A 19,240-nucleotide genomic window follows, 5' to 3' on the forward strand; every position below is an offset into this window, starting at 1 on the left:
CTTGCATCACCAGTTGATGACATTTTTCTTTGTTCCCTCCTACTCAGTTGAACCAAGACTCTGAGGCTGATATGCAATGTCACTTACAACATTAATCAGACACCGCATTTAAGGTGAGCTGTCCCCTGCCTCCTCCTTCCCCAGAGCTCGTGTGCTGCATGCAGTGCGTATCTGGCTTCTGTGAGCCTAAGATGGCAGGCAGGATTAGCCGTGCCTGTGCTGTGTGCATGCTGTGTAGAGAATTCATTACACGTTGCCTAGTATTTCAGATGTGAGTATGTAAATGCTCGGGATGCCATATCATCTGGTAGCGAAGACTTGTTTTTGCCTCATTACAGCCTTAGCTATTTCACCATCACCTTTCAGTTCCGATTCATTTGCTTCTGGATGTTTGCTTTTCATCACATTCAAAATAGATTTTTACCTTTTTTTTTTTTTTTTTAACAAAGCCAAAAAAAAAAAACAAACCCTAAAAACAAAAAAACAACAACTAAACTCTGCTACCAGATGGTGTCTCCCCTTTCTTCTTGCATTTGCTGTCTTTTAAATAATGTATGTTGTATTGTTAATTAATGTGAATATCAAATTAAACACTTGAAACTTACATGTTTATTATGCAGGTAGGAGGCAAGGTGGAATCTATTTTTAACTCTGATGCACTCCATGATGTGCAAGCAACTTGGTTCTTGAATTCGTATTTTCAGTGCTTGGTATCAGTGGTTTGATTTTCAGCAAATATGACAGTGGCCTTTGCAGTGGTCAGCTCCGGGCTTTGAACTCTCAGAGGAGGAAGGGAAAAAAATTCAACACACTACCTTCTTGGTTGCAGCCTCAGAGAAACCTTGGATGAGAAACTTGTTTTTTCAAACCTGTTTTCCTGTTGATAAATTCAGTTCTCGTGATCACAGTACATTCAAGCTGTTCTGCGTATGGTTTTGTGTGTGTGTGACAATTGCATCTAAAACTTGAGAGCAAGAAGACGGTGAAATCAGTTGGTCTCCATCGCTTTACATAAAAATGGCTGAGTGTCTTGTCATGCTAGCACTGCATTAAGTGATACAATACAGGTAGGTTGAAATTTGCATGTTTTATAGATTTTTTTTGAGCCATGTAGCAAGAACATTAGATTAAAATATGACTTTTAAAACAAAAATTAAATAAGACAGTTGTAATTGTGGGGTGGGGGTATTCACTTGGATGGCCTTTCCTGTTCAGATTCTATATAAATGTATAACTTTTATAAACTTCTAAGATGATTCTGCTATAAAAGTGAGATGATTCCTTTTAAAAAATCATATATATGATAGGTGTGGCGCCATCAGACAACAAAAGAATTTTTTGAAAAGTCTGTGGATTCAGCTCCATGTTAGCTTGAAACTAAAAATAAATGGGTTTCTGGAGATAATTTTGAACAGCGCAAACAAGCTTAATAAGAAACATTTAAAATATTTAAATTTTAAAAGCGGTCTTTAAACGTGTTATATGAATGATGAAAATAAAACCTAGATGCTTCTAAAGTCAATTTTAAGTGATACACAAGAATAAGTTCATTATTTATATATCTGTTATTTGGGGAGACAAGGAATTAAAATTTTTAAAGGGGGAATTATTAAATATAGATGACTCTGTTAGAAGAAAGAGAGCTTCACTGAATAAAAGAGTCCCTAGAATGGTTCACTGCAGACCAAGCTGTGGTTCTGTAAGTACCAAATTCTGGCACTTTTCAAAATTATTTCATGGGTTCTTTCCTTTGAGTTTAACTTCTCAAATATATTTTGGTTTCAAATTAACACTGGGCCAGAACTTGTTTCCTTAGTAACCACATCTTATTTAAAAATGCAGTAACAGATATGCAAAAGATTGTCTTAAGAAAAACCAAATGTTTCATGAAAATTTTGCAGTTCTTTTCCTCTCTTGGAGAGCCTGAACTGGTTTTAGACGTTTTTAAATGCGGTCTTCAAGCCTTAAAAATTAAGCCATAATTCTGTACATAGAAAGCTTGCACAGTAAGAGCTTTTTCTTTCCTCCTTTGTGCTCAGTACTTTCAAAATTAAGGTTTTTTCTTTGTAATGTGCCACAGAATGCTGGTCAAGGCTTGTGTGCAAAGGTGTAGTTTCATTATCACGAGTTCACCAGCGCCACTGAAACAAAAGGTAACTCAGAAATTCTCAGAATCAGAAAATGCTTATGCTCTTGTTCTGCCTGATCCCTCCATCGGTAACCTCTGAGCTATCGGTAGAGACGGACCCAAACCCGAGCCCACCCCCACAATAAGTGCATACTGAGTCTCTGTGAGAAATAAATGTCTTTGTAGGTGTGTTAGGAGGAAGATGCTGCTAAACCCAAAACCTCCCTGAGGTTTGCTCCAGCGTGTAGAACATTGAGATGCACAACCATCTGTGTAAATAGTAGCTTTATCCTAGCAGTTTGTCTAATATCCCAAAGCACTGTCTGTAAATTCAAACCTCTAATAGACTAAAGATTTGTTGTTGTTGTGTTGTTGTTGTTTTGAGGCCAACTTAAATATCTTGCTTGGAGCTTTTCTATGGTTCAATTGTATTAGAACATGATTCAGCTCACAGTGATTTCGTTCTGTGGGCTTGCCATGAAATATCCTTCCTGTAACACCTTTTTTTCACCTCTTTTTTTTTTTTTTTTTTTTTTTTGCTGTTTGGGAGCCATTTTCCTGCTTGCCTGTGACTTAAAATGACTAAGTACATTTTGCATATAGCATCAATCAGAAAATCGTAAACTGAAGGGAAATGTCAGAGCCCTGATTCCATATTGCCTATTTATTTTAGCATCAGTAGCATTAACAGTTGCAGTAGGACCAGGCTAATTGTCATTCGCTCTTGAGAAAATAATGAGCCTGGCATTTGTAATTAAAACACTATTGCTGTTCAGAAAGATTACAACTCAATGTCTTCTATTTTGATAGGCTGGTACAAATTAATCATTTTGAAACCATTTGAATCTTAATCACAAGATTAGATGGATTCAATGGAATTGTTTTACCCTCCAATTGAATGCCAGAGAGATTCAACAGTGTATTGCTTCTCTGTAAAATGTCGATCCTTTTGTTTTTATCTCAAGCACAGTTGCGTCATCTTGTAGATTTTCATACCTCATGATTTTTTTTTCTGGCATTTTTCATTCTTTTGCTCTTGGTCTCTCCTAAAAGAATTTGAAACACACGTTAAGGAGCTTGAAAGCCAAATAAGACTGATGGGAAGTATACTGTATCATTGTCATTGTAATAAATAGACCAGTGAATGGAAGAATAATTATTATTTATTACTTTGTGTGTTTTGCCTTAATGCTTTGCCTTCATATTTCACAGAAATGTTTACCAGACACAAAGCTTTTCTAAATTTACCCATTTACAATTATCATTGGATTTTCTAAATTAGCCAAAAACACTTCCTGCCAACTGTAGGAAATTGCACTTATTCCTGCTCATTGTTGAAAAGGCAGTGCTTCACCCATTTACACTTTTTGGCTAAGGTGTTAACGCTGGGCAGGCCAAGACAGGTGCGACAGAAAGGATGCGCAAACAACTGCTTGGCTCCCACCAAAACAAAATGGATGAATCTGTGGTTTTCTACCTGAATGATTTGGAGTCTACAATTCTCAAATCTTATAATAATAATAAGATTTGATAATTATTATTATCAAATAATATATTATTATTATTAAATAATAATGATAATATTATTTTAGAGAATAGGATTTTTTTTCCCAAGCCTTAACTCAGTGAGAATACCAAGATTGCATCTCTCGCTACTAGAGTGATGTTGATCTAGGTCAATGATTTCCATGGATTCCCCTCCAGAGGGCCTGGGTACCCAACCACATCTTAGGGCTGGTGGATATGGGGAGATGAATCTAGAAAGTGATCTAGCACTTTTCTCTTTGATACACGAAGCCTTTGAGTTCCTGGTACCATATAGTTCATTCTAGCAGCTCCCTTACATGGGAAATGCTATGCTTCACAGCTTTTTTGGTAATTAAACATTCAACACACATACTGAGTACCTACTACATACCAGTCATATTCCAGAGGCTAGAAATAGAGTAATGAACAAGAGAGATCAGGGCCTGCCTCTCATAGACCCACCCCTAGTGTGGTGAAGGGGTGGGGGGCCAGGGGCACAAAAATAAATATGTAAACAAATAATTATAGAAGACAAGTGCAAGTAAGAAAGAGAAGATAAAATTTACAAAAGCGAGGGTGTCATTTTGGGAGAAGAGCCACTTGAGAAGGGTTGGCCAGGCAAAGCCTTGTAGGAGTGGTATTTAAGGTGGAGACCTAGATGGTGAGATGGATCCAGGCAGGTGAAGATCTGATGGAGAGCATTGCCAGGCAGAGAGGTGTTCATGCTCAGACCGCAGACTTTCCTTCCTAATGAGTTACTGCCGTTGTATCAGAGTCAGGTCTGAGACTTCATGGGTTGAGCCTGGCTTAGGTAAGCTGCCCCTGCAGTGAGACAGTGGCCCAGACCCCCAAATTCCCAGAACTTGGTGCCATCAGAGGCATTGCCTTTGACCCAGCCTCACCCAAGAACTGCTCCAAAGATGCAGTGAAGCTCTGAACATTGCAGTCCTAGGTGTTGTTGAAATTCAGGCCCAGGTTCAGTTTAACCCAAGAAATCCACAAAAGAAAGGAATCCTAGAGCGAGGAAATTTCTGGGAAGCCTCTTGCTTTGTTTTTCTTAAGAACTCCAGAACTTTGACTCATGGCAAAACATTGAGAGAGCCACTTCCTTTAACTTTTTTTTCAAAGGCAAGAAGTGGAAGGGTCTGTCCCATCTTGCCAGTGAATTGCCTTTGTCCTCTAACGCCTCAAACGCTTCTGCAGAACTCTTTGCCTGTTTGTCGGTGGCTTTCTAAAGACCTCGCTGCTTGGACTGATCTTTCTCTATTTGAATAAATAATGCTAAGGAAATTCTTCAGAACCAGAAGTCTTTTGTGCCTTTTAGGTTCATCTGCTAAAGAAGGTCCAAGAACAAAGGGATAGGTTTGCTCTACAAGTTAGAAATAATATGACCCTTCAAAGTCTTCTGAATGTTTCAAAAGCCCCTTCTAAAATTGATTCACAATTTATTGGGCTTTGCTTATCAGAAGTTAGAAGTGGCCTGATTCAGTCCACTTTATTTGGATTTGACCAGCCATGAAACATTCCACTGCATTGAAGAATGTTCTAGCCCTTTAGAGTAGACGATTGTTTGTCAGTGGGGGTGGGGATGGGTGGGAGGGGGCTTCACCAAGTCAGTTCACTTCTTCAAATACTTGTTGAGCATCTCCTGTGTGACAGAGACCACTGCCACCCAAGCAGAATGGAGATGTGACATAAAACTCCTTATGAAGCTCATGTCCAGGTTCGTGTACAAAGCTAGGGCATTGTACGGACAGGTACAATTGTATGTCCTCTCTGTTTCAGAAAGAAATGAATGCATGCTATTCTCTTAGTGGCTTTTTACACTGTTTCCTGAAGGTCAGCCTTCAGTTTGGGGGCATTGCAACCGATGGCAAGGATGGTTCTTCCCCGGGACTCTGTGTCTTATTCTCGGTCACCTCGAAATGTCTTGGCTCCTAATAAGCCACCGTATGTCTGACTGCCCTGCTCCAAGCTGGTCTGCCTGCCTTGCCAGGTGACCTCCATAAGGGCTGCCACTCTTTCGCATTCATGAGCAGATGTTAAGTTGAGAAGCCTTTGAATGCAAAAAATTGAATTTGTGATGCAGGCAAGATGCTTCTGCTTTTTCTACCTTCCCTGACAGGTCGTGGGGGGTCTCCCTGTGGCCCTGTTCTGCTTCTGTGGGAAGCAGGTAAATCAAAGACTAGTTGCCAAAGCCCTTGTCTTTGTTAGGTGAGCCCAGCATGATACTGCCATGCCCCAAACATCTCATTGACCAGAAAATGGCTCTTTTGATCTTGTGATTCATTTTGCATCTTTTCTTTTAATGGTTTTCTTGCTTCTGCAGCTGTTCCAGTTCAGGGTTTGAGACTAGCGTTTGTGTCTATAGTCACTATATTTGGCCTGTGGAGGAAGTTTGTTTTCTGGTTCAATTTTGTTTTTTAAATGCCGGTATAATTTTTTTTTTTTCTGTGTTCATAAAAAGCTGTGAAGTCTTTCATGATTTTCTTTATGTGATTAAATAAACCTCTTCCTTACCCTGTGGTCATTGCTGCCAAATAGATATTTTGAAATTCCTTTTTTTTTTTTTTTTTTGGCCTGCTGAAATCTTCTACCCTGTCTGAGGCCTTGCTCTAATTAAGGCCTCACAGTCCTGCCCATCTTCCCCAGTGCCGAGCGCGACGTGGTGTCCCTGCCCCGAGGGCCTTACAAGCCAGTGAGATGAGAAAACAAAAGCCACCAGCTGAGAATGTGGTTAAATCCCAGAAGGGCAGTGCCCTTGTAATTTTTTTCCCCCCTTTTCTCTTGTTTCTTGAGCTGTGGAAGGGAAGTAGGGGACCTGTAGTAGGGAAACAGAGGGGTTACACTGAAAGATTAGAAAATGCAAGATATTGGGGAAACGATGTGAAAGCGAGTGGGATGGTCATCTGGCCAGCAACGTGGGGAGATGGGACGACTGCCGACCGAGAGGGCAGCTAGGAGGTGGGGAGGGGGTGCAGGAAATCAGGAAGAGGGAACAAAGTGGGCAGTCAGGAGGCAGGCTGCTATGCCGCACCCTGAAGCTGGGGTTGCCGGGAACAGGGGAGAAAGAGACGAGGGGTGGCAAGGAATGAAAAGAGGCTGGGAGAGCCCCTGAGATGCAGGCTGTGTATGGGCTGGGTGCTCCCATGTTCTGTCTGGCTTCAGTCACGATGTTGACCTTGGGACTCCACTGTCCCACCGTGGCTATGGCGAAGAGCCTACCGATTGGCCTCCCTAGGATGATTTCTCCCAGGGTCTAGGAAGTCTCTGTCCCAAGGCTCCTGTTTTCATAGTGGGACCACCCCTAGCCCTGCTGCTGTCACTTGGCTGGATCTGGACTAAATTTTCAATGGGCAGATTTTTACATGTGTTGTGACCAATTGCTTTTCGTTTTCCACAAAGCTCAGCCTGGAGATAGACCCAAAATATGTGTTTTAGGTGGCTTCCCTGGTGGCTCAGATGGTAAAGAATCTGCCTGAAATGTGGGAGACTCAACTTTGAACCTTGGGGTCAGGAAGATCCCCTGGAGAAGGGAAAGGCTATCCACTCCAGGATTCTTGCCTGGAGAATTCCATGGCCATAGATGCATGGAAAATTTTAGAAACTCTTTTGCCCAAATCATGTTGCCCTCAGCAGGCATGCAGCTCAGCTTTTGAAGCTCACAAAGCCTGTCTTTCCTTGCTTTTCACCTGCCTATCCACGCCCTGCTCTGAGTGCCCATTAAGCCATCCGCAGTGGATTCTGATTGTTTGAGTCCCATGGTCTCCAGAAGCACTGCCCATGGCTGGCTCGTCAGCACGTAGAGCTGCCGTCATCCTGTACTTCTTGCTCAGCTCTTATGGGAACATGAACCCCAGACTTCAGTTGCTGTGGGAATGGTATGTTCACTTTATTCTGTCATATTGAGAGAACTGTGGCCCAGAGAAGTTGGGACTTCTTTAGGTCACTCAGAGAGTTAAGTGGCCTCGCTTAACTCCTAGCCCAGTGCTCTTTCTGCTAAATCAAGATGCTTTTAGGTCACATGGGAAACCCGCTTCTAAACTAGAGGTTGGCAGACTTTTTCTGTAAAGGGCCAGATAGTAAATATTTTAGCTCTGTGAGTGGAGGCAAAACTGAGGATGTTATCTGCATATTTACCTAACAACAAAGAAAACAATTTTTCACAAACTATTGATGAAATTAAAAATATACTAATATATAATATGAATTATATATAATGTATATACTGTCATAGATACAAAAATGAATGGCTGTGTCCCAATAAAATTTCACTTATGGGCAGTGAAATTTGATTTTCATGTAACTTTTCATGTCATGAAATATTGTTTTTCTTTTTTTTTCTCAATCATTTAAAGATGTCGAAACAATCCTTAGCTTGTAGGTTATACAAAAACAGTTGGCAGGTGAAATTGGCCTGTAAGATAGAGTTTGTGGACTAATTTTCTAAGTCAAAAGCTGCAAACTGGAGGCCCACTGGTCAGTCCAACCCACATATGTGCTTTGTTTGACTTCTAACAATAGCTTTAATTGAATCCATTGCCAACTTTGTTTTCTGTTTAACAATATTACTCTTTTTCTTCTAATTATAAAAGTAACATATACTTACCTTGAAATAATTTGGAATGTTACCATTTTGACATGCATTCTCTCAGTCCTTTATGTATGCCCAGTGATTATTTTAATAGTTGAGATAATATTTTTATAGACAATTTTGTATCTTTCTATTTACTTACTATACCATAAGCATTGCATATCACTTTAAAGTCTTTCATTAACATAATCTTTTAAAACTTTATTATGAAAATCTTAAACACGTGTACAACATGGAAAAACTACTTCAATGAAATCCTGTATAGTCATGGCTCAGTTTCAACAATTCTCAATAACTGGCCAATCTTGTTTCATGGAAATCCTCATCTGTATTACTTTAAAGCAAATCCCAGATCACATTGCTTTATCTCTAAACATTTTAGTATGAGTCTCTAAAAGATAAAGATACTAAGAGAGAACACTTTTTTAAAGGAAATAAATGCTAAAGTATTTAGGTATAGAAGAGAATAATATTTGCAACTTACAAATGATTCAAGAAAAAAAAATAGATAAAAAGGTAGATATAGGTGTGGTATACATAGGGTTTTTTGTACTGCTCTAGCAAGTCTTCCATAACTTTGAAACAGTTGTAAATGAAAAGTTTTTAAAATGTGGAATACTAAAAAAAACATGAAAAATGTCAACTAGTGAAAAAGAAAAATAACCACAGTATCATTATCATATCAACAAATAACAATAATTCTTTACTAATATCAAATATCACAGTCAGCATTCAAATCTGTCCAGTTAGGTCATTAAAAAAAAGTGTTCAAAGCACAATTCCAAATAAGGTTCATACAGTACAATTAATATTTCCTTAAATTTTATTTAATCAATAGGTTTCCTTCCCTCTCTTCCTGTCATCCTTGCTATCATCATAAAAATTTTGTTGAAGATAAAATTTGTCTGACTCATAGTTTCCCACAGTCAGAAATTTGAGATTGCATTCCTTCATGCTGTTTTACATGTTCCTCTGTCTCAGAGATTTTCTATAAATTAGAGTTACAGCTAAAGGCTTGATAAGATACAAATTCATTTTCTTTTTTTAATGTGGTCAACATTTTATATATTTTATATAAAAATCCTGATTTGGGCTCCATTGGAAAATTCTGCAGATCTGGCATTCTCATCTGACAACAATGAGTCTGGGACTGGGGAGTGACACCCCCATTCCCCACTTAGGTGGGACATGTATGACCCTCTAGGCCCCAGTTCCTACTACTTCCTGCCTGGCTCCCAGGGGTGGGGAGCTGCCACCCCTGTCTACACCCTACCTCTGCAAGGATTTTGGTAGACTTCTCAACATGACATCACAAGAGGCCTCTCAGAAATGTGGCGGGGATTATAGAAGATTTGGACAGGGACTTTCTGAAAATGCTTGAAGGGAAAGAGATAAGTAGCTATAGAAGAGGAAGCCAAGTGACAGAATCTGGTGAGTGCCCAGGAGGAGGGGAAGAGAGAAATAAAACAATAAATTAACAGAGTAGAGGAAGAATGGGAAGCGGAATGACTTCCAGATTCCTAACCCATGATGGAAAACAAAGGAAGCAAGTGGGTTTATGAGACATGCTTTAGACTTTTTATATATGATGAGACTACGGAAACCTTAAAAAAGAGAAAGAAGGGGGGGGGCAGTAAATTGGCCAACAATCTTAAATCAGAAAGCTCAAACAGGCAGTCATAGCAAAATAGAAATCATGCAGGGATTAAACAAAATGAGGTAGAAAACAAGGAAAGCTTCCTACAAAAGGCCACTAGAAAAGGATCAGGAGCCATGCTGGGGAGATACTGAAGAACTACTAAGAGTAGAAATTTAAGACTTTTAAGATTAAAAGTCTTAGGATATTTTTTTATTTGCAAATGCACTGAAATGAAAAGTATTATAAGGATATAAAAATATATCATGCTTAGTTGCTTTGAAAGGAATAAATCTTTATAGAAAAGAATAAATATTATAACAAGTTGGGACGTTCTTGGAAATTTCCAGATAGTTCCCCATACTCAGAAGAATGATTAAGAGAGAGAATATGTAACTGGTTATGAGGAAGGGTGGAAAATTTTGAAGGACAGGATGATTATGTAAGTTTTAGGCTGCAGTGTTTAAAACTGTTGCTGTGATATTTTAGTTATTAATAACAATTTGGGGGAAATCTACTCGCTTCTGGAGAAACATTTGGCCCTAATGAGAAAGAAATGCCACTGTTTGTGAATTCACAAGTGGATGTAAGGAGCCATTCACTTGCTAAGCCTCTTAGGAAAGCCAGAGCTGATTTCACCCTTAACAAGCTGTTGACAGCATCTGATCAAGGTACCACGGGGAACATGTTAGCAGCACAGAAAGTGGACGGTACAGTCAGACCTGTATTTAAATCCCTTTATGTCACTCAGCATGTGACCTTGGCAGCTTACCCACTGAAATTTTCTAGGGTATAGAAGTGGCTTACCACATGGGAACTAAGATTCTTACTGCTTGGATGGTAGAAACTTACAGCTGTGAATACTTGACTTGCAGCACCAATAACCATAATGCAGATGCTTCACACATATTATCCTATTTAACTATCAAAAAGCCCTATGAGTTAAGTGTAATATTAAAATCAGTGCCATTTTACAGATGAGCAAGCTGAGGCTCACGAGGTTAAGTAACTTGCCTAAAGTCAGCGAGTAGCCTTGTAAGTGACAAAGCTAGGCTTTAAACCCAGGCAGGCCAAACTGAATCCAAAGGCCAAACTGCCTCGCTGTGCCACCCTCCCACCTTCCAATCCCAGGAGGGCAGCATGGAGAGCCGTACCTCATACTGGCACTTTCCAACCTGCGGTTCCTAATCCCCATGCCTGGTTTTCCCAAAAGCATCAGTGGAGACACATAAAGTTGCAATCAGACCAGAGATTTCTTCAGTTTGGAGTCCATGATTAACAATGGGTTCGCTCAGGTTTTGAAGTTCTGATGGGCAATGACATACACAAAAACATTCCAGGGTTGTTGTTTTTTTTAAGTGGGAAGATGAACCATTAGTTAATAAATGCAATTTAGTGGAATAGCTCTTTTTGAACGTGACCCACAGAGAAAGAATAAAGGACGCTTGGCTTTGAGGAAGTTAGGAATTGCTAGTGTACATGTGTGTGCACGTTGCCCAACCTATTGGCCTTCAAAACCCTGTCTTTATTTTTAAATTACATGATGCTTTAATTTGACTTTAAGTCAGTATATTTCTCCTTGATTATTAAAATGTTTTACCAACTTTGTATATAATATTGGATTCTACTTTATTCATCAGAATCATCACAATCTTTTCTTCTTTTTGCATTGGGAGTGATTTTTTAAAAATTTTATTGGAGTATAGTTGATTTACAATGTTGTATTAGTTTCAGGGGTACAGCAAAGCAATTTAGTTATACATATATTCATTCTTTTTCCAATTCTCTTCTCTTATAGTTATCACAGAATATTGAGCAGAGTCTCTGTGCTATACAGTAGGTCCATTGTTGCTTATCTGTCTTACAGTAATGTGTGTATATTCATCCCAAGCTCCTGATTTATCCCTGCCGCCCCCACCCCCATGTTTGCCCTTTGGTAACCATAGGTTTTCCGTTAAGAATGTTCACAATCTTAAAACGTGATCAGGAACTAGGTTGCAGAGCGCTGTATTCCAAACTAAAAACAGGATGTTAAGTCATGCAAAGAACAGACTTATCTTTTTAAACTGTAACTTGGGAATGCATCTCTTCAAAAGAAAATTAAAAAAATAAGACTCACACCACCAAAACGCAGACAAGGTGGATGGTTTTGTAGAAAACAAGCAAACAAAACCTGTACAATATAGCTAACTAGGCTGTTAGCTCCTCCAAAAGGCGAGTTTGTGGCAGGCCTCAGTAAATACTTTTTCAATGAGCAGTCCCTGAATCTTTGGAGGAAAGGTCTAGCATAGCAGGCAGTCAGTGCGCTTTATTTCAGGAGGAGGCCTGGGTCTTTTGCGCGAACTAGCTTTCACAGCACTTTGGGAAAGTCTATCTAGGTATCTCCTGTCAGCCATGGGAAAGCGCAGGTGACACTCGATTCCTGATAATTTAAATGAAAACTGCAGTTGACTTTCTCTGAAATCCGCCTCCCTTAAACGGGCAGGGGTTGGATGCTGTCTGGGATCTGGATGCGAACCTGGGGACCCGCCTGCAAACCCAGGCCTGGTTCTGGTACGGACTAGGCTTTGTGGCCGTAGACCCCTAACTGGTTGCCCTTGGGGCGGGTTCTGGGGTCTCCCGAGAGGAGAGAGGCTGAGGCCGCAGCTCCCTTCGTGGCATCTGGGGCCGTTGTGGGCCCCCCCACCTCTCCCCGTCGCGCCCAGGTTGGGTTTGGGGTCTTGCGGGGCCGAGGTGTGTCCCCACCCCCCCCCCCCCCACGTCCCGGGCCTGCCCCTGTCCTCCCGAGGCCTGGTCCTGGGCTCGCTCGTTGGTGCCCCGGAGCCCGGCCCGCGGCTGAGGCCGAGGAGCCCTCTTCCCGGCCGGGTGGCGTCCCCAACCCCGCGCCGGGGGCGGGCCGGGCCGGCCGAGCCGAGCCGCCGGCGTCCATTTTCTGGGCGGTGCTGCGAGACGCCGCGGCCTGAATCGCGGGTCCGGAAGCGCCATGGACCCCCGGGGAACGCGCTCGCGGGGCAGCGGCCGAGCCCTGTAAGTGCCAGCGCAGGGGCCGTGTGCGGGGTGGGCGGGCGAGGCGAGGCCGGCCCGACCCCTGCTCTCCCGGGAAGGAGCCTCAAAACCCGGCCGGGGGACGCTTGCGCGGGACTGGGAGCTCCGCGGACTCTGGAAAGCCGAGGTGTTGCGGGGACCCGGCGCCCGCAGGTGCCCGGACTCCCGGGCCCGCGCCCTGGGAGTCGGGGTCCAACCGCGGAGTCGGGCACGTTGCGCCGCAGCCGTGGCCCATCTGCAAGGCTATGCTGGAGGGCGGGGGTCCGGGGACCAACGCGTACCCAAGGGCGGGGGACGTGACGGGCTCCGGTCCAGCAGGCTCGGGAACGGCGCTGACAGTCGCATCTCCCCTCCCTCGGACCGCGACTGGGACCCCCACCCTGACCCCCCCGGAACCTGAGGATTTCCTTGGTTGAGCACCAAAGCCCCTGGAATTGAATGGGAAGTGCGAAGGCAGGGCCCTGCCCCCCAGGGCTTTGCAATCTCAGCCTCTTACTTCGGCCGTAGTTAGGGCTCCTCTGTTGGTACAACATGACCGCCCGCTGTTAGCCACTTTGCAGGATATATTATAAATCACCTGAGGTTTTAGTCTGTCCGCGGTGCCACTTTATAACTCCTCTCCTATAGGTAAGTGACTAATTCCATTCTGGACTTTGGCCCAAATTAAATATCTCTTCTAAGGATCCATAATGGATGATACGTATTTTGGTGCCTTAGACATATTTTAAAGGTTAGAAACTTTTCTAAGTATGAAGCTCAACTACTCGGTCAGGTTCTCATGGTTAAAAAGCATAGGAGGATTAGGTCCGCGGTTTCTGAGAAACTTCTAGTGAGGTACTATCTCTGAGGGTAGTGTTTTTCCAGCAAGAATGGAGACCCATTAGAGGATTGTGAAATCAGTTTAGTGGGTTGCTACCAGATATTTTTTTAAAGATATAGAATATGTAATGCAATATAAAAAAGAATAGACTAGAAAATATCAGAGTGCATTGCACATAATAAGAGTAAGCGTTGTTTTCAGGCTTTGGACTTTCAGTTTATGTAATATGATTTTTAAAAATGGTGGGTCACTGTCAAAAAGAGTTTTTAAACCCTGACTTACAGGTTAATAACCCAGGATTTGGAATCTGGAGTGAACCTGTGTTTAAGTCCCGGGTCTAACATAGACCTTGAACAGATTTTGTGACCTTGAACAGATTCTGTGACCTTTCAGAGCCTCTTTTGATGCAGCTGTACAATGGGGGGATGTCTCCTGTGTTTTGAGGACTGTATGAGATCACCTATGTCAATTGCTTTACCCAGTGCTGGACTGACAGTAGGTGTTCTGTCCACATGCTTACGGAAGTCACTTTTGTTTCTGATACGTTCAGTTCTGGCACCTAGTCATGAGACGTTATTCTTTTTGTTTTACTTCTTTTTAGATCTAGGTGTGGAGGAAATGGAGGACTCAGAACCAAGGATTTCCAAGTGATTTCTTCCAAAGCTCAAGACACTAACTCTGTTAAAGCTGGTCTGTTCTAACTGAGGTAATCGAATTTGCATCTTTTGTACTCTACTTGAAATAGGCAATGTTTTTTTCTGAGGGACTAAACCGCTCCCAAGGAGCTTATGCTTTGTGGCCAGCAATCCACCAGGTGGGGATTACAAAGTGACAGTGACATTTAGGCAGGCCGTTATTAAGTAGACATGATGTGTGAGGTGCCTGGTGATGAAGGGGGAACGAAAGCCTTCTAGTTCCAGTTCTGCCAGTGACTGTTGTGAGAGCTTCTGTGAGTCTCATCTTCTGGCTTCTTCAGGCCGGAAGGACCCACAGACGTCACCAAGGCCCAGAGAGTTTAAATGACTCTTCAGGGAGACCCAGTGGGCTGGGTTGGGGCAGGCCTGGAGCTTGCATCTCGATTGCTCATTCATGCAGTCAGCTTCTGGGCCTGCTACAGGGGGAGCACTGTGCTAGGCTCTGAGGATACACATACGAAGAGTCCACCCCCAGGAGGCACACTGTTTGCACCGACATGTATTGACAGCCCAGCAGACTAAGCTCCACCTTTGAAACATAGACAGAGCCCCAGATGATGGTGATAACAACTACCATTGACCAAGCACTTTTGTGTGTGAGTGCAAGGCAGTGTGTTAAATGCTTTAAGTGCTGTGTTTTAACTTACTCCTCACAGTACCTCTGCGAAGTAAGGAAGAATAGATGTGAAGGATTGAAAGGTGAAAATGCAGGCAGGTCATGGAGGACTTTGCCTCTCAGACCACGTTTATGATGCACATTCGGTATGCACAGAGCACAGGGCTAGGACCACGAAGTTCAAGGTAGAGTGCTTGCCCTCCAGGAGCTTGAAACCTTAACTCCAGAGAGGCCGAGTCAAGAGGACAGTGCCTGCCAGTAGCCCCCGTCTCCTCCGCCTACTTCTGCAGCAGTTGGAGTGTACCCAGAAGAGACCGGGGTAGTTGATGTATCACAGTTCTGGCCCCTCAATGCAAGTGTTGTTGTTTTTGTTTTTTCAAGTTTAACGTACTTTTCCATCCATCTGTGGAAACTGATGCTTTCAATTTATAAACAATAGTAAGGCCGGCTCTGAATTCATTTATTCATTCAACAAATGTTTATTGAGCTCTTATTTGGGTATTTAAGGCACTTATTTGGGTATTTAAGACCAAACATATTACTCTGTTTTTACAGTCATGATAATGGTCATGTTCATTCTCTTAGTGAGAAATTATTGCTCAACTGTTAGAATTTTTCTGTTACCATGCCAGGATATCAGCTTCCAAGGATGTTGGAGATTGACTTGTAAATAGGATACGGACTGGATAAATAGGAAAAACCGTTTTTAACAATCTTCAGAAAGGAGTTTCTTTTAAATTTTGATTTTGCTGTCACCATCACCTTTATCAGCAGAGAAAAAAGTATTTTGGCAAGGGGGCTCTCTTTGACTTGAAATGCTCTGCTCTTTGAGCTTGTAGGCCACACAAGACACTGAATCTTCAAAAGTAAAGCAATTTAAGAGATGCTTTAATTTACAAGGTTCAAAGTTAGAAGTAGCTCCAGTGGTTGCCTTAAGTAACAGAAATCAGATTGTAAGCCTGGAATGCTACTTGTAATAAACTTAAGCTCCAAATGGAACAAATGAGATGTTGAGTGTGAATGTGCTTTGCAAACTTCTAGGAGTTCTATAAATGTCACAGCAAATATTTATCGAGTACCTACTTTGAAATCAGAAGAAAAGGCAGGGCAGAAACCAGAGACAGGGAGACCAGTTAGAAGGGCACCACAGTCCACCAAGGAAAAGGCAGGGTGGGAGGAACCTGGGGGAGGCTGGAAATGGATGATAGCAGGGAAATGGGAAAGGAACAGACGCAAAGGGAAAAACTGACCCAATCTGACATCTGAGTAGAGAAAAAACAGCTAAAGCTGACACTGAGATTTTCAGAGCAGTGGTACCCATGAAGACAACTTGGAGAAGGGTGAGGCACTGCATTTTCGAGGGCCTGAGTTTGAAGTGTTGAAGTATGAAGTATGATGTCCCCCAGACGATCAGTGGTTTTGCACCCCAGAGGGAGGCCAGGGCTAGTTTAGAATCACTGATATAAAAAAAGTTAAGAGATGAGAGAACAGATTTTCCAGTGAAAAACCGTAGAGAGGCAAAGCTTGAGGAGGGAACCTTCTGAGAAAAGAAGGAGCTCTGGAGGGCCTAGCAAAAAGTCTGACAAGAGAGCAAGGAAGAATGAGAGAACAGGGCTCTGGCTAGCAGTAGAGAGAGTGTGGAGTGTCTGGCTTCTGCTTGGTCGCTTCAGTCACGGTTCCCAGGCAAGAGTACTAGAGTCAGTTGTCAGGCCCTCCTCCAGGGGGTCTTCCCCACTCAGGGAGCGAACCCGGGTCTCCTGCATTGCAGGCAGGTTCTTTACCGCTTGGCCACCAGGGAAGCCCAGATGAAGGAGACAGGGGATATGAGGCCCAAGATGGCCATTGGATTGACAAGTGCTAGATCCCTTATTTGTTGTTTTCCTTTGTAACATGCTGTGACTTGCAGAGTGATATCAAGTGGTTTCATTTCAAAAAAAAAAAATGTGAAGACTCACCACAAAAATTTTATCCTAGCAAGCCCCCAAACACACTTCTGACTACTAAAATTTCAAGATGTTAAATGTGGTTTTGATAGATGTCATCTTCTTTATTCTGTTGTCAACAGACGACCAAAGAATATCCGTTGATAGAAAGTTCTTAAAAACTACATTTCTGTTGATGCAAAGGTTTCTAACAGTAATCAGGTTTGTATTTTGCCTTTTGCCATATGACTGTTGTATGACAGGAGAGAGAGAGAGAGTGTGTGTGTGTGTGTGTGTGTGTGTGTGTGCACGCGCACGCGTGTGTGTATGTGTTTTCATGGGCATATGAGCTTAGTACAATGGAATGAGAAGGCTGGGGTCAGATAAATCTAGTTTCATAACCTAGCTGGGCCATTTTCCAGATTTGTGACTTCAGAAAAGTTATTCTCTAAGCCTAATTTTTTCCATCCATAACTCAAATAGGATTATTTTGGAGATTGAATAATATATAACTTGGTCAGGATCATGCCATAGTAAACAATTAATAAATGCTAATTCCATTCCCCTTACAATTTTTTAGGTATATGTATTTTTGTCTAATATCTGTCTATACCTAAAGGCTTATTTTTATGACTTATTTTAGCATGTTCATTTTGTCATGGCAAGCACATACCTTCCACGATAGCTAGTCTATCCTGTGAGAGTTCAAATGATCTGCAATTTAGTATGGATAAGAATCTACATGGGAAGGAGTTCCCTGGTTGTTCAGTGGTTAAGACTTCACTTTTCAGTGCAGGGGGTGTGGGTTCAATCTGTGGTAGGAGAGAAGATCCCACACACCTCATGGCCAAAAAACCAGAACACTGAATAGAAGCAATATTGTAATAAATATAATAAAGACTTCAAAAATGGTCCACATCAAAAAAAATTTTTTTTTTTTATAAAAGATTACACCTGATGGATTGACTAAAATGTAGGTTCTCAGGTCCTTGGCACAGAGACTCAAATTCAGTAAATTTCAGGCAGACTCCTGAGAATCTTCATTTTAAACAAGTACTGCAGTGATAAAGATTAGCAAACGCCAGTTTTTAGGAAGCAGAGAAAGGAGATAAACCTGAGACTTGTTAGGCTGATTTCAAATCCATAAAGACGTGCCTGTGCTCAAAAGTTTTGTGTTATTCATGTTTGCGAATTATTTTGTAATAAGATAAAGACACATGGATCCCAGATAGTAAAGGAACGGTAGTCTTATCACACCCCACTGTCGCCATCTGCGGTGTATCCATAGCAGTGCTGGGTGACACAGCCCTCATATCAACTTCTTTTCCTGTGGTAACACCCTGTTCCTATGCCCAGAGTTTGCAAAACCAGTGCAACTTTAAATGTTGTTACCAATAATATATTTAATGGCAGTAACAGTGCACAAGCACACCATCAAAATAGTTTGATGCATTTGTCTATCTGACTCTGTCTTCTGGTTGATAAACATCTGTGTCATTATATTTGCTTTTTCTTCACATCTTATAATCATATACTTTTTAGACTAGTTCACATTGTTTCCAACCTCATTTTATAGGTGAGAGAATAATTTATCCTTTTTTCTCCTCCTCTTCCCAGCTCTCTTCTTTATTTATTCACAGGAAAGGATTGAGACATACATACATGTTTGGTGTTAAGCTATTTATGGAGAATATAAAACATATTTGACTCGTGTTTATTAAGTTGCACTTTACATTCCTTGTATGTAATTTAAAAATCAGGTGACTCAATGGGGATATGTTTATTAAAACTCTATTGAGTCATTTTATAACTGTTGTTGGCATTCCACTGATGGCTCACTTCTTTTGGAACAGGATGCCAGTGTCCTGGAACCTTGCTTAGAATTAGGGCTTCTATGTCTAAACCCATAGGCCCTGAGGGGAGAAGACTGAACTGAATTTCGTGAAGACCATTCTGCCTGTTACGTGCATTATCTCAGCCATCTTACTGGAATCTCCAAATAACTGGTGTGGCAGAAATTGAGTCTGAGAGGTTCGGTCTGATGTTGTAGACATGAGTTTTTCACACTCTGGGCTCTTATCTAGCTCCAAAGTCCAGGCTTCTGTCTCCACACCCCAGTAGTTTCCCCAGCCACATACTGAGAGCATGAAATAGCTCATCGTTCCTGATTGTGGCTTAGAGACCCTTGCCCCTGGTATTCCAGTAATCTCAGAATTTTTGACAAGAAGCGAATGGACAGAGGTACTATGCAAACTTG

At 41.9% G+C, this 19,240-nt stretch overlaps 1 protein-coding gene across 15 annotated transcripts in view; it reads left to right on the forward strand.

The window, feature by feature from the left end:
- ZBTB38 (zinc finger and BTB domain containing 38) overlaps positions 1-19,240 on the forward strand; it is a 77,540-nt gene that overhangs the window by 19,234 nt on the left and 39,066 nt on the right. For 4 of the 15 annotated variants that reach the window (XM_043874800.1, XM_043874796.1, XM_043874794.1 and 1 more), the window contains exons 3-4: positions 48-113; positions 14,352-14,456. The exons of 1 other annotated variant lie outside the window; for it this stretch is intronic. The gene's annotated coding sequence lies outside the window, so the exon portion shown is untranslated. Of the gene's footprint in view, positions 1-47; positions 114-506; positions 1,068-12,124; positions 12,294-12,685; positions 12,913-12,959; positions 13,558-14,351; positions 14,457-19,240 lie in introns of those variants that run through there. 10 more of the 15 variants (XM_043874802.1, XM_043874801.1, XM_043874799.1 and 7 more) reach the window with 8 other exon arrangements.

Source organism: Cervus elaphus, chromosome 19 (genome assembly GCF_910594005.1).
Source record: "Cervus elaphus chromosome 19, mCerEla1.1, whole genome shotgun sequence".
NCBI classification, from domain to species: Eukaryota; Metazoa; Chordata; class Mammalia; order Artiodactyla; family Cervidae; genus Cervus; species Cervus elaphus.